Source organism: Rattus rattus, chromosome 6 (genome assembly GCF_011064425.1).
Source record: "Rattus rattus isolate New Zealand chromosome 6, Rrattus_CSIRO_v1, whole genome shotgun sequence".
In the NCBI taxonomy this organism is placed as follows: Eukaryota; Metazoa; Chordata; class Mammalia; order Rodentia; family Muridae; genus Rattus; species Rattus rattus.
The window spans coordinates 120,887,515-120,902,926 of record NC_046159.1 but is presented as its reverse complement, the minus strand read 5'-3'; the positions used below and the strand labels follow the sequence as shown (position 1 = coordinate 120,902,926).

General features: G+C 37.5%; 1 protein-coding gene across 2 annotated transcripts in view; it reads right to left on the bottom strand.

The window, feature by feature from the left end:
* The window catches only part of Asz1 (ankyrin repeat, SAM and basic leucine zipper domain containing 1), a 48,540-nt gene that overhangs the window by 19,232 nt on the left and 13,896 nt on the right, over positions 1-15,412 (bottom strand). The gene's annotated exons all lie outside the window — the stretch shown is intronic.

Genomic DNA, 15,412 nt, shown 5'->3' with positions numbered 1-15,412 from the left:
GAGAAAGAGAGGGGAGGGGGGAAGAAGGGGGGGAGAGAGAGACGGGAAGGGGGAAGAGAGAGATTGAGATTGAAAGAGAAAATAAAGCATAAAGTTGGATGGGGAGGATCTTGGAGTTAGAGGAGAAAAGAATATGTAAAATATTTTAAAATTAAAAAATTTAACCCGTAGTAAATAAGCACTGAATACTTACACCATATGTTATAGTGAAGAAATGCACACATGTATTTGAGTAATCCCTACTTTCTAATATGAGTAAAAAACTTACACCTCCTACTAGAATTTAATCAGAGAACCCATTTTGCTTATGCTGGAGATCTAGAGATGGAAGACAATCCCCAACTCACTGGCTCTCCTCAGGCCTTAATCTAGTCTAGTATCACTCTATTTCAGTTTTGGATGGCATTTTATTTTGAGTGAGAATGGACTCTAATCCACAAAGAGATCAAACCATTCATTTGCCAAGTCTTCTTGAGTGTTTTCTGGGAGATATTAGTGGTTTCTCTATAACTTATCACTTCCTCATGTTAGAGATTCAATCCATCTACTCCTGGAATTTAGTTTCTGGGGCCGTTCAAAGGAGATAGAATATTTCTACTTGCTGTATATGGGTAGAGCATACATATAAGCTGTCTGAAGGGAGATCTGACATTCTGGGCCCACTGCTTTGGAGTCACCCACATTATCTGACTTCTGTATGAAAACGTCAGAGATGAATAACATATGCAATGATCTATGAATCCCACATTTTGACCTTAAGTTAGTGTTTTTATTCACATTACTTATTTTATCAACAAACAGGATCTCTGTATATAAGGTTTACTAGCCAGAGGTATGTCCTGAATGTGACTTTTCCATACCAATGATTTTAGCAAAACCACTGACCCTCGTCTCTTTTTCTTCTCTAGATTTTGAATTCAAATGTTACATTTTTAAGTTCTGGGAGGCATTATTTTCTTTGTGATACTCAGATGTTCTTATGTTATCACGATTTTAAAAGCAGTTTTTGCTATTCTCCTTTAGCTAGTTTGTATACCATGAAAACTCTGTCAATTCTTTACCCAGATTTGGTTAATTATTATTCCCTATTTTGTCTCTAGGCATCGTCTCATTGTTGAAAGAGTTTTAATGTAGAAATCATGCATATTATGAACATTGAGCACATTATGCAATAGGTCTGCTGGTTCCCTCTAGTGGTCAATATAACCACTGGAGGGAATCAGTTTGAACTAAATGGATGAGGACCTGGACCAGACATGGTGTCCTGTGAGGATCTCACTTTAAATGTCAGCAGTGTCCCTGACGAGGAAAATAGTTTTGAGTTCTCATATATGCATCAAAGTATTTTATCTTCATTCTTAGATGATGAAAGACTAGATACATAACTTCAGATTCAAAATGCAATGCTCAGACCATTTGTCTTCTTCCAAATACAGTTGTTAAATTGTCAAATAATAATATTCACTTTCGCATAGGAAGTGTTTTGATATGAAATTTCCTTAATAAGCTCTAAATTTCTTTAAGATATTTTGAAGCTGTGATATACCTATGTATTTTAATTCTTAATTAAAACGAACATGTTACCTGTTTAGTTTACTATTCTTGCTGCTGTGACAGAAGCAGGTGGGAAGGGTTTGTTCTGGCTTACAGTTCAAGGGAATCCTTTGTGGAGTGAAGGTATAGTGATAGGCCCTTGAGGTATCTAGTCCCATCACATCCTCAGAATAGCAAAAAAGAATGCTAATGTTTAGTTCCCTCTTTCCTTTTCACTTGGTTCTGGGATTTCCCGTCATGGAACTGTGTCATCTGGTTAGGGTATGTCCTCACATCTCAGCTCACCTGAGATAGAACCCCATTATACAATCCTGTCATCTTGACAATCAATATTAACCATCATCACCTTTAGAAATATGTATGGCATAAACATTTTCTCACGGAAGCAAAGAGCCCTTTAGTATTTAGTAATGCATGTGACTCTTCCTGGTCATTAGTGCTTCAAGGGCAGCACATCTGCCTTCTATCTTTTCTCTAGATACAACCTTGGTCTTTCCTGAGTTCAAACCTCAGCTTTCTGGAAGGTCATTAGACAGTAGAACTTTTGACAATGTTCTTCATGGTCTGAATATTTTCTTTACAGATTCCCTTTCTATTAGCTGTTTGTTATACTCTGGACTTCTTCTTCACATCTACCCTCAAACCCACTTAGCTACTCTCAGCAGTGGCTGACTTAACATTGTGCAGCTATAATTTGTACAGACAGCCATGTCAGTGCTTTGTTGAGCTGTCTCACAAAGCTTATTTGCTATTCTGTGGCAGCACATCCTTCTTTCACTCCCCAGAGCGATAAGGCCGTTTTCATGGTTTCCTAGTTGTCCCTTTTCTAGTCTAAGTCACTCTTCTTAGATTTGCTGTCCATGTCTACACTTGGGCTACTGCTCTTCTTTTTGTGTTTTGTTTTGTGTAGTGGCTATGTGACATTCACGGCAGATGCCTCGCCCTTGTACGTCAGTAAGGCAGATTTTAGTGTTGCTTCCCATCCTTCTTCAGAGATATGCCTTTTACAGGCCACAAACACTCCTTGTTTTAAATAGAACTTTGCATTTTTTATTTATTGTTTTAAATAGATTATCAAAATATTTTAGTTATTTGATGTTTAAATTTTCTCTGCAATCTCAAGGTATATTCTCACCTTAGTATGTTAAGGTCATAAATCTATTTTTGCCCAAATTACTGGCATTAATCTTTCTTCTAGAAATTGTAGAATTTTTTTATAAGGTTGATGCAATTCCCTTGATCCTTTGAATAGACTATTTAATTTTACAAAATTATATATCCCTTGTAAGTGCTCTCATCTCAGCAAAGAAATGGGTCAATTTACTCAGTCTTAGCAATGTAACTTAGAGCTGCCTTTACTTAGGTCCTTCAGTTTCTTTTACCTTTATCTCTAGACATTTGTGTCTGCTCTTAAGAGTGGGATCTATGACACCACTGTACTTTCAAGATAGTTTGTAAACTGGAAATCACCTGAATTTTGCACATTAGCATTAAAAATATCATTTTATTTCTATTATTTCTAATGATTGTTATTTATTCTATTATTTATGAGCTGACTGTTTTGGATTTATCAAGTGTAAACCTAATATAATCTTAATATTATAATTTTGTTAACCCCTTCATAACTGAAAACAAATGGCTAATTGCTTTACTAGAAGCAGCCAAGTTTAATGGCTTAGGTCAGAGATCACTACTTTTCTATGATGACAACAGAGAAAATCCCTTAATCTTTTGAGCACACATACATGTGCCATGTTGTAGCCTTCAATTGCGATTATAGGCTGAACATTGCCACAGATGATACATAAAGAGTTGTTCTGTGGAAGGACATTAGAATTAAGAGTTCTAATATAGCTCTGGAGGTCAGACAACTTCAGAATTAGAGTATAAGCAGTAAAGTCAGCCAGTGTGCACTGTATCATAAATCATTTTTCTGAAACTTGATAGTCTGCCTTTCTGGCTATTTCATTTCAATAAAACTTCCACTAGAGGGCAACAAAACTCAACTTTATGGGAATATTCATTCCCGATGATGTACCTACTACTGTGTACTACAAATTAAATGACTGGTTCATCTTCAGGTACATATTTTATGAACATTTAAGTATATTTACTTTTAAAATATGCATTTACAAGTATAGCCAGAAGACTAATGAAACGAGCATGATTTGGGCAACGATAAAGTGCCAGGAATTTGACATGTACTTCCAGGAAGAGAGTAGTTTCAGAGCAGCACTGAAGGGTGTGTGTATATGTGTGTGTGTGTGTGTGTGTGTGTGTGTGTGTGTGTGTGTGTGTGTGTGTGTGTGACAAATATGTTGGAAGGTTGTTGTAGTCTGGATGTAGTTTGAATGTTCACTAAAACATTCAAGTGTTGCAAGATGGTGTGGAACCTTCAGTAGGGAGACATTGTGAGAAGTCCTCTGGTTAACTGGGGAAAGTCCTTGAAGATGATCAGGGTATTCTCATGAGAATCATGTTAAGTTTCATGGAGACTGTTATAAACCCTGAGCCTGGCCATATTCATGCACTGGCTTCCAGTATGAGATGAGATTTTTGCTGGCACGTGACATTCCTCCATCTCTGCTTGTCATTAACTACATAGAGCCTTACAGAACTAAACTATTATGGAGTTGTCACATCTTCAAACCTGTATATGTGTGAGACTCATAACAATACATCAGATAGATAATGTTCTAGGAAAAAGCAAATATTAACTTAGAGAGCTGAACTCCAGGGAGGGGAAAGCTGTCAGAAGCTAGGATTTCTGAAACATGTACACGAACATACTTCCTGCATATTCATAAGAAATCTGCCTGATCCATGTGGAGGCAGAGAAGGAAACTAAGGCTTCCAGACCATGGAAGGCAAAGGCCCTCGTGTTGAACTGAGTACTATTCCCTCCCAAAGGTTTTCTCTGAGGCCATTCCTAATTCCTGGGAGGCACTGGTAGATAGCAGTATTGGTCAGTATTCTTATGGTGTAACCCACAAAACTTGAAGTTTTGAGTTGGTAAAGTACTAGGAATTTCAAGAAGCAAGAATCTGGGCTTGAGTACTTCCCTAGTAAGATGATGGATTTAAGTCCCATCAGTGAGACTTGGTGAAAAACTAGAGAATAAACAATAGTTTCCATTCCCCCAAGACAACATCTGAAAACAAATTTATTATGGTAGAGGGTAGCTCTACAGGGAAGCAGGAGCTACAGAAGGAGGGAGGAGGAGCCTGAGCTGCACTCAGATCTGATGAGATTTTGTGAGGGCAGTTTGTCCGTCCTTCCCATGCCTTCTTCCCACTGGAACAGACCAAGGGTTGGACCCCACCTTCTCTATTGGCAATGAGATGCAAGGTCAATGCCATCTGGGTGGCTCAAGGCTAAAGAACCTAAACAAGATATTCTAGCTTGGGTTACTGCCAGAAACCCTGCTCCCTCTTTACCTCCTTGCTTGAACAGCCAGAGAAAGGACAATCACAGAGGTGCTTCCAAGGTCTGAATATACCGTGGACAGAAAGGTAGGCGGCCAGTGTAGGCTATGGAGCCTGCAGTTGAGGAATGATACTCATATGTACCTCTTCTGAGGTCAGTAGGGGTCATCAGCATGAACTCCACTCTCTCCCCCACCACACACCTGGTGGGTATAACTGGAACCAGGATCTGTGGAGGCATGGACAGAGGGCTGCACATTGTGGGTGCTGGGTGCTGATCAGCACAGGTTTTGGCAGCTGAAGTGTGGCTTGCAGGGCACCCTGAAGGGCACCTCATTGCTTACATGGAGAACAGCATAAGAACTGAGAAGTACACTGCTCATCTGAGTTGTGCCAGAAGCCGAACTCAAAGACAATCTGCTTAAATTCTCTGCATACTCACAAATCTGCTTTCATGTTTGAACCTCAATTGCACACTGTACCTCCCCTGCTCAGTATCTATCGTGTACTCCATGAAACAACATGGAGGGAAAGAATCCAAAACCCATCCTGGAGGACGAACATTGTCTGATGTGATCACACTTTAAAATCTACTGTACTTTTAATTTCACTTTGTCTTTGTATGTTAGTTTTAATTATTTTAACTTCACCTGTGCATAAATATCACCTAAAGGTCTTGTTTTAGTTTTATATTGCAGTTGGCTCTGCAGGTAATATACTAGTGTAAGAGTAGAGTAGGGGATCACATCCAGTTCCTGAACACACAGACTAACGGTCTAGCTTCTGCACTATGCTCCTTAACTGTACTACATCTAGTCCCACTTGAATATTACAAATACTTCAACTGAGAGAATGAAACGGATACAAAAGTCAGACCAATTAAATAACTCCAAATGCATAAAACCCCAAAACATAAAACATGAAAAAAATCAAGAAAGTATAATGCCTCTAAAAATACTGATTCCATCCATAGTTGTAAATTCAATGAAGCAGATAAGATGAAGTCCCGTACAAGAGGTCGAAGGGATAGTTAGAAGACTGCGTAGCAAAGTCATAGATGATACAAGTAACTTCTTAAATTAATTCAAGAGCTGAGTGAAAGGAGGAAGCCAATATGGGATATGAAAGAGGAATTCAAAAGAGACAAGACAAAATTTTGGAAAAAATAAAACTGAACTTTTAGAAAAGCAAACATCCTTAAGACAGTATGTTGATTTCAATGAGAATGCCCCTCACAGTCTCAAATACTAGAGTGCTGGTCCTCAGCTGGTGTAACTGTTTGGGAAGAATGGTATGCCATGGGGGATGGGCACGGAAGTTTCAAAAGCCTGATGCCATTCCAGTTAGCCATCTCTCTCTCGCTCCCATCTCCTCTCTCTGAATTGTGCTTGTGGATCAGATATAAGCTCCAGGCCACCCTGCCTGCTGCCATGCTCCCACCATGCTGGTACCAGACTCCTCTGACAACTGTTGGCTCTTCCTTGTATAAATTGTCTCTGTCATGGTGCCTCTTTAAAGAAACAGAAAAGTAACTAAGACAGCCACAGACAAAAACAAACAACAACAACCAAAGGCAAACAAAAATCCCCTAAACCCACAATTGAATGCTTCTCTTACCGTGAGGGAGTCACTTGGGAGACAGAGTATCAGTCACGGAGAACAAGACATGATGGATTAGAATTTTGAAACGTTTATCAAGATAAAATAAAAATCTACAAAATAATATATGAACTCAATGAGACACCATTAAAAGAAAAATCTTATGAATCATAGGGATGAACAAAGAGAACATCAGATTAGAGGCATAAATAATATATTTAATAAACATCACAAAAGAAAAGTTAGAACAAGAGAATGAGCTGAGTATCCAGGACTCAGGAGGCATCACACTGCCAAACAGGTCAGACAGTTACAGACAGAGGTGAACACAGCAGAATTACAGTAGATCCAAAGAAGAACCCTAAGAGCCAGGAAAATATGAATGCATCCCAAGCATTGAAGGGCCAGCCCAGACTCTGCCATGTGTTAAAGCTGAAGGAAGAAAATTTCCATGATAAGCACAAACTAAAGGAATTCACTGCTGTTAAATCAGCAGTAAAATACACACACACACACACACCTCTCCATTCAAAGGAATCCTTTTCAATGAAAATTAAAAAAAAAAAAAAAACAAATGCCTGAGATTTTAGGAAAACAATCTGACTTTAGAACAGAAATTTGGTCAATGAGGAATGGGAAAATACCAAGAGTTACAAAATAAACTAAATGGCAGACATTAATAAAGTCCTTTCAATAACAAATTTAGGTATTAATGTCTCATTAACCTTTTCTAAAGAAACACCTCACCATCAAAGAGAAATAATCTTAGGCAGAAGTTGGAAAGAAATTATTCAAAGCAAATGGAATATGAAGAAAGCAGACATTACTGTTATAATATTGGAAAATATAAGACTTCAAGCCAAAAATTATTCAGAAAAGGTTGTTATAATTTTACACACACACACACACACACACACACACACACACACACACACACACACACACACACACAGCATCAAATTTCATAATACAAACATTACAGGATATAAAAACATAGATTAACTCTAAGACAATAGTAGTAGTGGTTTGAATATCTCCCTTTCAATAATAAACAGATCACAATGAAAAAATTAAGCATAAAACAGCTGAATTAAATAATGCAATAGATCCAGTGTATTTGAGATTTCTGCCTGCGCCCAGAGCTGAAAGCCAGTTGCCAAGGAACACTGACACATCTGAGAGCAGAGGTAAGACTAACTCTTCTGCTCTGAGTGACCTGGAACAAGATCCTTCTGGTTTCCTTCTGAGCCCAGAGCTGAACTAGTCCCACAGCTCTCTGTACCCAGATCCAGCTGTAAGAAAACAAATCTACAGGAGTGATAACACACAGGCTTACAAGAGGGTCAAGCCACTGTCAGAGACAGCAAGACAAGCTAACACCAGAGACCACCTGATGGCGAGAGTCAAGGTCAGGAAGCTAAGCAACAGAAACCAAGACTACTTGGCATCATCAGAGCCCAGTTCTCCACCAAAGCAAATACTGAATATCCAAACACAATGGAAAAGCAAGATCTGGATTTAAAGTCACATCTTATGATAATAATAGAGGACTTTAAGAAGGACATAAATAACTCCCTTCAAGAAATACAGGGCAGTACAGGTAAACAAGTAGAAGCCCTTAAAGAGGAAACACAAAATCCCTTAAAGAATTACAGGAAAACACAACCAAATGGGTGAAAAAACCATCCAGGATTTAAGAAATGGAATTCAAGAAGTTAGACTCCAGACAGTCAAATAACCCTATTAAAAATGGGGTACAGAGCTAAACAAGGAATTCTCAGCTGAGGAATATTGAATGGCTGAGAAGTACCTAAAGAAATGTTCAACATCCTTAGTCATTAGGGAAATGCAAATCAAAACAACCCTTGGATTCCACCTCACACCAGTCAGAATGGCTAAGATCAAAAACTCAGGTGACAACAGATACAGTTGAGGATGTGAAGAAAGAGGAACACTCCTCCATTGTTGGTGGGATTGCAAGTTGGTACAACTACTCTGGAAATCAGTCTGGAGGAACCTCAGAAAAGTGGATATAGTACTTCCTGAGGACTCAGCTATATCAGTCCTGGGCATATACCCAAAAGATGCCCCAACATATAACAAAGACACATGCTCTACTATGTTCATAGCAGCCTTATTTATCATAGCCAGAGGCTGGGAAAAACCCAGATGCCCTTCAATAGAGGAATGGATACAGAAAATGTGGTGCATCTACACAATGGAATACTACTCCGCTAAAAACAATGACTTCATGAAATTCTTAGGCAAATGGATGGAATTAGAAAATGTCATCACGAGTGAGGTAAACCAATCACAAAAAAACACACCATGGTATGCACTCACTGATAAGTGGATATTAGCCCAAAAGCTCAAATTACCCAAGATACAATCCACAGACCACATGAAGCTCAAGAAGGATGACCAAAGCAGGGATGCTTCAGTCCTTCTTAAGAGGAGGAATAAAAATATTCATAGGAGGAGATATGTAGCAGAGTTTGGAGCACAGACAGAAGGAAAGGCCATTCAGAGCCTTCCCCACCTGGGGATCCAGCCCATATACATACAGCCACCAAAACTAGACAATATTGATGAAGCCAAGAAGTGCATGCTGACAGGAGCCTGATACAGCTGTCTCCTGAGAGGCTCAGCCAGAGCATGACAAATACAGAGGCAAATGCTAGCAGCAAGCAACTGAACTGAGAATGGGACACCATTGGAGGAATTAGAGAAAGGACTGAAAGAGCTGAAGGGGCTTGTGACTCCTTAAGAACAACAATGCCAACCAACCAGAGCTTCCAGGACTAAACCACTACCCAAAGAGTACACAGGGACAGACCCACGGCTCCATCTGCATATGTAGCAGAGGTTGGCCTTGTTGGGCACCAATGGGAGGAGAAGCCCTTGGTCCTGCCAAGGCTGGATTGTGAGTGTAGGAAAATGTCAGGGCTGGAAGGGGGGTGGTTAGGGAGGGGGACACCATCACATAAGAAGGAGGAGAGGGGAGAGGATAGGGGCATGGATGGGAAACTGGGAAAGGAAATAACATTTGAAATGTAAATAAAAAATATTCAATTAAAAAAGAGAGAGAAAGAAAAGCATCTATAGAACATTCCATCAAAACACCATATTTTTCTTAGTAGCCTTTGGAAATAAAAATTATCCTGTAGTAGGATATTGATCAAGTTTCAGTAAGTATGGGAAAACTGAAATAATTTATTATGTTATATCTGACAATGGACTAAAACTAGAAAAAGCAGTAAAGAAACTATTAAATACACATAAACTTACGGAAATTGAACAATACACTACTGGTTGATGAGACTGGTCATCAAATAAATCAAGTAGGAAAATGAGAATAGCACTATCTTACTTAGGGTTTCTGTTAAAATGGTGAAACACCACGACCAGAAAGCGAAGGTGTCCCCTCACGGGACAGCAGCCGAGAGACTATTCAGGGAAGGAAGAGCAGTGAGCTGTGGGTAGGGGGGATAGTGATGGGTAAGGACAGCATGCAATTTTATACATATGTATAAAAATGCTATAATGAAAGCAATCATTTTGTATGCTAATCCAAAAGCTTCACTGATAAATAAAATACAGTGGTCTAAAATAATGTGGAAATAGTAAATAAAAAGCAGTGGTTAAAAACCAAACCTGGAAATAGTACAATAAAAGAAATGCAACCCAGAATATGTAAAGTTGTCTATTTGGCCTTTTATTTTTCTGTTTCCTAAATTTGAGCAACATGTGCATTTCGAGGGGACTTCAGAGTAAAATAGAACCAGATGTTAAGAGGATTTTTTGCATTCTCATACATCTGTCATCTGTTATTCCTAAGGAGAGAATGACTCAGGTATGCTACCCAGGCTTGAGGTGACACTAGTAAAGATAAGTAGTAGGTGTAATCCTGAAACCCAGCTCTGAGTCCCCTCGACACCCAATTTCATTAAAACAATCTCTCCTTCTTCTAAGAAAACTATTAACTATGTGAGTTAGAAGAAACTGTTTTCTGGAAGACTAGTACAAATACTTATAGGAAACATATCTAGCAAAAATTTCTAGAACCTCTAAGAGACAGAATCAAGTAGGCAAAACCCCACACAACAAAATAGTCTTTCAAAAAAATGAGAAATAAACTTTAGAATAATTTTGATTGGTGTGTGTGTGTGTGTGTGTGTGTGTGTGTGTGTGTGTGTGTGTGTACACATGCATGTGCAAAGTACAGAGGTATTGTTTTTCAGGAACCATCTCCCTTGTTTTAGGAGGCATGCTCTGACTGAAATTTGGGGCCCCAAGTATGATACAATAGGTAGCCAGTAAGTCCCAGGCAACTGCGTGTCCACTTCCTCAGTGCTGGTGGGAGTCAGTCCCAGGCTACCATACCTAGCACTGAACAAGAGTGCTGGAGATTGAATTCAGATCTCTGTACTTTAAACGGAAAGCACTTAAGCACTTACCAACTGAGCTACCTCCCCAGAGCACTAATTATTATGTTTAAGAAAAAAGTAGCCAGAGGCAAGTGGATCTCTGAGTTTGAGGCCAGCCTGGTCTACAGAGTGCATTCCAGGAAAGTCAGGGTTACAGAGAAAAACCCTGTCTTGATATCTTCTGTCCCCTCAAACAATAAAGAAGAGAAAGCAACATTTGTCTTTTGCTTGTTTGTTTTTCATTTTTGTGGGGGTTTGCTGTTGTTGTTCTTAGTTTTGTTTGGCTTTGAAAGAAAGAAGGAGAAGGGGAGGAAGGGATGAAGGAGGAGGGGAGGGAAAGAGAGAAGAGAAGGAGTGAGAAAGGGAGAGACAGAGAGAGAGAATGTGAATAACAAAGTTGGGTGGGTAGGGAAGTAGGTAGGACTTAGGGAGGAGTTGGGGAAAGAGAAAACATGATCAAATTCAGTGTATGTTGAAATTCTTCAATAAAAGAAACTAAAAGAAGAAATGAATTAGAAACATGAATATTTAGTAACAAAATGTACTAAAATTATAAAACTAAAAATATAAGAAGTTATTAGATAAACTTAATAGTAGAATCACTAACAGCACAGATTTAGTGACAAGGAAAATACAGCAGGAGAGAACATCCACTGTAAAATGTGGAAGAGAAAAAAGGATGTATCAAAAAGTAAAGAGTGTTAGTAAGCAAATGGGATATGAGGTGATGGTCTAAATTCCAATCACAGAGAAGAGAATGAGATAAAGACAATATCTTACCAACTAATAAATTTCTAAAACTAATAGAAGACTTAGAAAAGTCTACAATTCATAAATGAAAGTGCTGCACTGCACTGTTCAAAACCACCTCTTTTAAGAGGATACTTTTTCTCTCCTGGAGGAGGAGTGGGGGGAGGATGGGAAAATAGTATCTTGTGGCAAGAATCGAGCCCCCCCCCAGATTCAGGCACCAAGGACCTAGCTTTAGGAAGAAAACCTTCAAAGATCAATGATAAGATGAACAGCTGACTCCCCCCCCCCGCCCCCCGGAGCTGAGGACCGAACCCAGGGCCTTGCACTTGCTAGGCAAGCGCTCTACCACTGAGCTAAATCCACAACCCTACAGCTGACTTTTCAATAGAAAACAGCAGAGGCCAGGAAGCAAGAAATAGTTTTAAGAAAGCAGCAGTTAACACAGGTATGGAATGAGACTCGGGTTTATAAAATATATTAAGTATGCATAGTGCTGGTAAGACATGTCTGTGCATAAAGGCACCTGCTGCTGTGTGATGTAAGAACACAAGTAAGGGTGGAGGAAGAGAACTGGAGACAAAACGTTGTCCTCTGACCTCCACAGGGATGCTGTGACATGTACCTACTCAAGTAGAGATAACGTATACATACACATAATACATTTTAAAAAGAATGCTCAGGAAATTAGCATAGAACCATTGCCTTTAGGGTCTCAAGTTCAGGTTGTTATTTTTTAATCTTTGACCTTGTAATGAAGATGCAAAGGCAAGGTTAATTATATTGTACTTCAGGTCTAAACATGACAGGGGTATGTACCGAAAATGGAATCTTTCTTATTCCAAATATGTACTCTTTATTTTCTCAAATCAGAAACTTTTATATTTGAGATGTTACCTATACCGAAAAAAGGAAACTTATGCACAAATTTTAGAAGGCAAAAGTGTAATTTCAGCTGCTGTAATTACAGATCTAGACATGCAAAGAAACATAATAATAATAATTACCAGAGGTAATGAGGTCAGCTGTAGAACTGAGTTTGTGTTTTCTAGAAAATGTGTTAGTGTGCCTGTGTGTACACACAGAGCATTGTATATGTATATAATGTCTCATACAAAACTAATACATAACAAGGAAATACAACAAAATGGAACTTGTAAGTTATTATTTTTAAAAACCAGATTAAATATGGTAAGATTGGAAAAAATTAAAAAAAAAAACAAAGAAAACTGTAACTATGGATAAAATAGCTAGCTACTTTACAAAGGCCAGTAGAAATGGAATACAGTGCACAGCTGTAATCCCAGCACCCCCTAAAAAAAGAAAAAAAACAAAGAAAACTAAAACAACAAAGAATAAAAACACAGTATCCTCAAAGGATTAAAATTAAAATAAGAATAGCTGCCTTTTCAAAAAAAAAAAAAAAAAGAAAAGAAAAGACGTCCAACCACAGAAAGTCTTCACAAGTATTAAAGTTAACTTTCAAATTCATGGCCCTTCTTCAGTGGTTACTGTTACTTACATATATCCGTGTATATATAGGCACACATATGTCTAAAAGGGAAATGATCCCTGGCTGACACAAAATATAGGGCAGAATGAAGAATGCCAAAGAAGATAAGTGTGTAGGGAAATTAAGAGTTAACAGTATAACTGCTAGCACACTCAAATAATAATAATAATGAATTGTGATTGTCCAATAAATAAAAATTTAAATACATGACAATATACACAAAAGAACAATTAAAACATTTTAAGATTCCTATCCATGAATTGATAAAAACACTAATTTATAGTAGACTTTAATAAGTAAAGAACTGGTGTTGTAATTTCTAGGGTAGCCACCCAAAGAACAACGACAGAACAAATAACTGACAAGATCAGGAGTGGGATAATAATAAAAAAATGAATTCTCAATCAAAATTAGAAAAACATGCAGCCAATAAATGATAGATACATCAGATAATGTTAATGGACTAAGTATCAAAAAATAAATAAATATTTCAATGTGTACTTAAAGGGAAAGCTACCTTTCTTATCCTAAGTGAAAGCAAACAGGAGTGAGGTTTAGCAATGCGCACATGGACATAGCATATGTATACACTGGCAAGGATGTGAAGGGGATGTTCTTTCAGAGGACTTAATGGTATGAATTGGCAAACAGGGTTTTTTTTTTTTTTTGAGGATTCTTTATCCATTTTAAATGTATTAACTTTTAAAGTAATCTACTTCTGGAAGTCTTTCACAGCACTAATATGCATATACTTGTTTGGGAAACATTTGGGCCTCACTCTCTGTCAAGGAATAGCTCAAAACAGAAACACATCTTCAGGATGTAATGCTTTTATTATAAAAACAAAGCTGAAAATATAAGTGAAATTATTAAGTTAGAAAAACATAAAGTGGACACTTAAACCTTAGAAGTCTGTCTCTTGAGGTATGATATATGATCTAAGAATGTCATTACACACAACCCAATGCTGCATCAGCATGGTAATGTTAAGTACAGGCAGTGTACTTGCAATGTAAAGAGTTTTCGAACGAAGATAAAGTTATTAAGTATTGACAGAAAGATCCCGTACTTTTTTTGAGTGAACAGAACATTGTGTACATAGACATGTGCATGTAAATACATTTCTGATTTTGCAAGGATGGCAGATCTTCATTAAACTATTTAGCTACTATCTCTGAAAGAACAGAACAGATTTCTTCAGTCCTGGAGCACTTGTGCTTACCTCATGAAGCTATCTGTTATTTAAATATTCACAACAAGATGTGTCAAATATTTATACGCAGGTTTAAAAGGAAACATGAGAAAGTAAATGGTCATTTCCAGTAATGTTTTCTAAGCTAGCAATTTTAAAACTGCTTCTGGAGGAATACTGCCATTCCGTCTGCCTGTGTTATCAATAGTAAGTTGGGCCGGACGTTTATTTAAAGTAGAAGCATGCTCTCATTGAGAGCCCATATTATAGTTTATCAAGCTTCTCCAATGACATTTATAACTCATTTTATACTCTGAGAAAGAAGGTAAAAATTTTCCCAGGGTTTCTTCTTCTTTTTTTCTCAGTAGGCAATTATAATCAACAAGTTAATAAACACACAATGATTACGTCAAAACCTTGAACATTGGTTAATGTGTCCTTATTTACCAATGGTAATAAAACATCTACTGATGCCACATAAGTTTATAAAACTATTATCTCCTGGCTTAGAAATCTTGTCAGAAAATACCATCTAAATATATACCACACATATAAATATATGTATATATACATATTTCATATATAAAATATACATTTTCAATTATCAATTATATTCAGAATTATATATTACATAGTATAACATATGTATATATGGTATATATTACAAATAATATATGTGTATAAATAAAAGCACATACATATATATCATATATACACATACATATATACATGAAATATGTACACACATATATATATTTTATATAAATGTACACATATGACGCATACACACACACACACACACATATGAAAATAGGTCAGCAAACTAGGGGGAATCTTACAAATTCTAAAAACAAAAACCATGCTTTTACTTCAATAAAAGCGTCAGCTCTATTTACCACTGACTTATAGGCATTATTTAGACAATATATTTAAAAGCAGTTAACACAGTGCT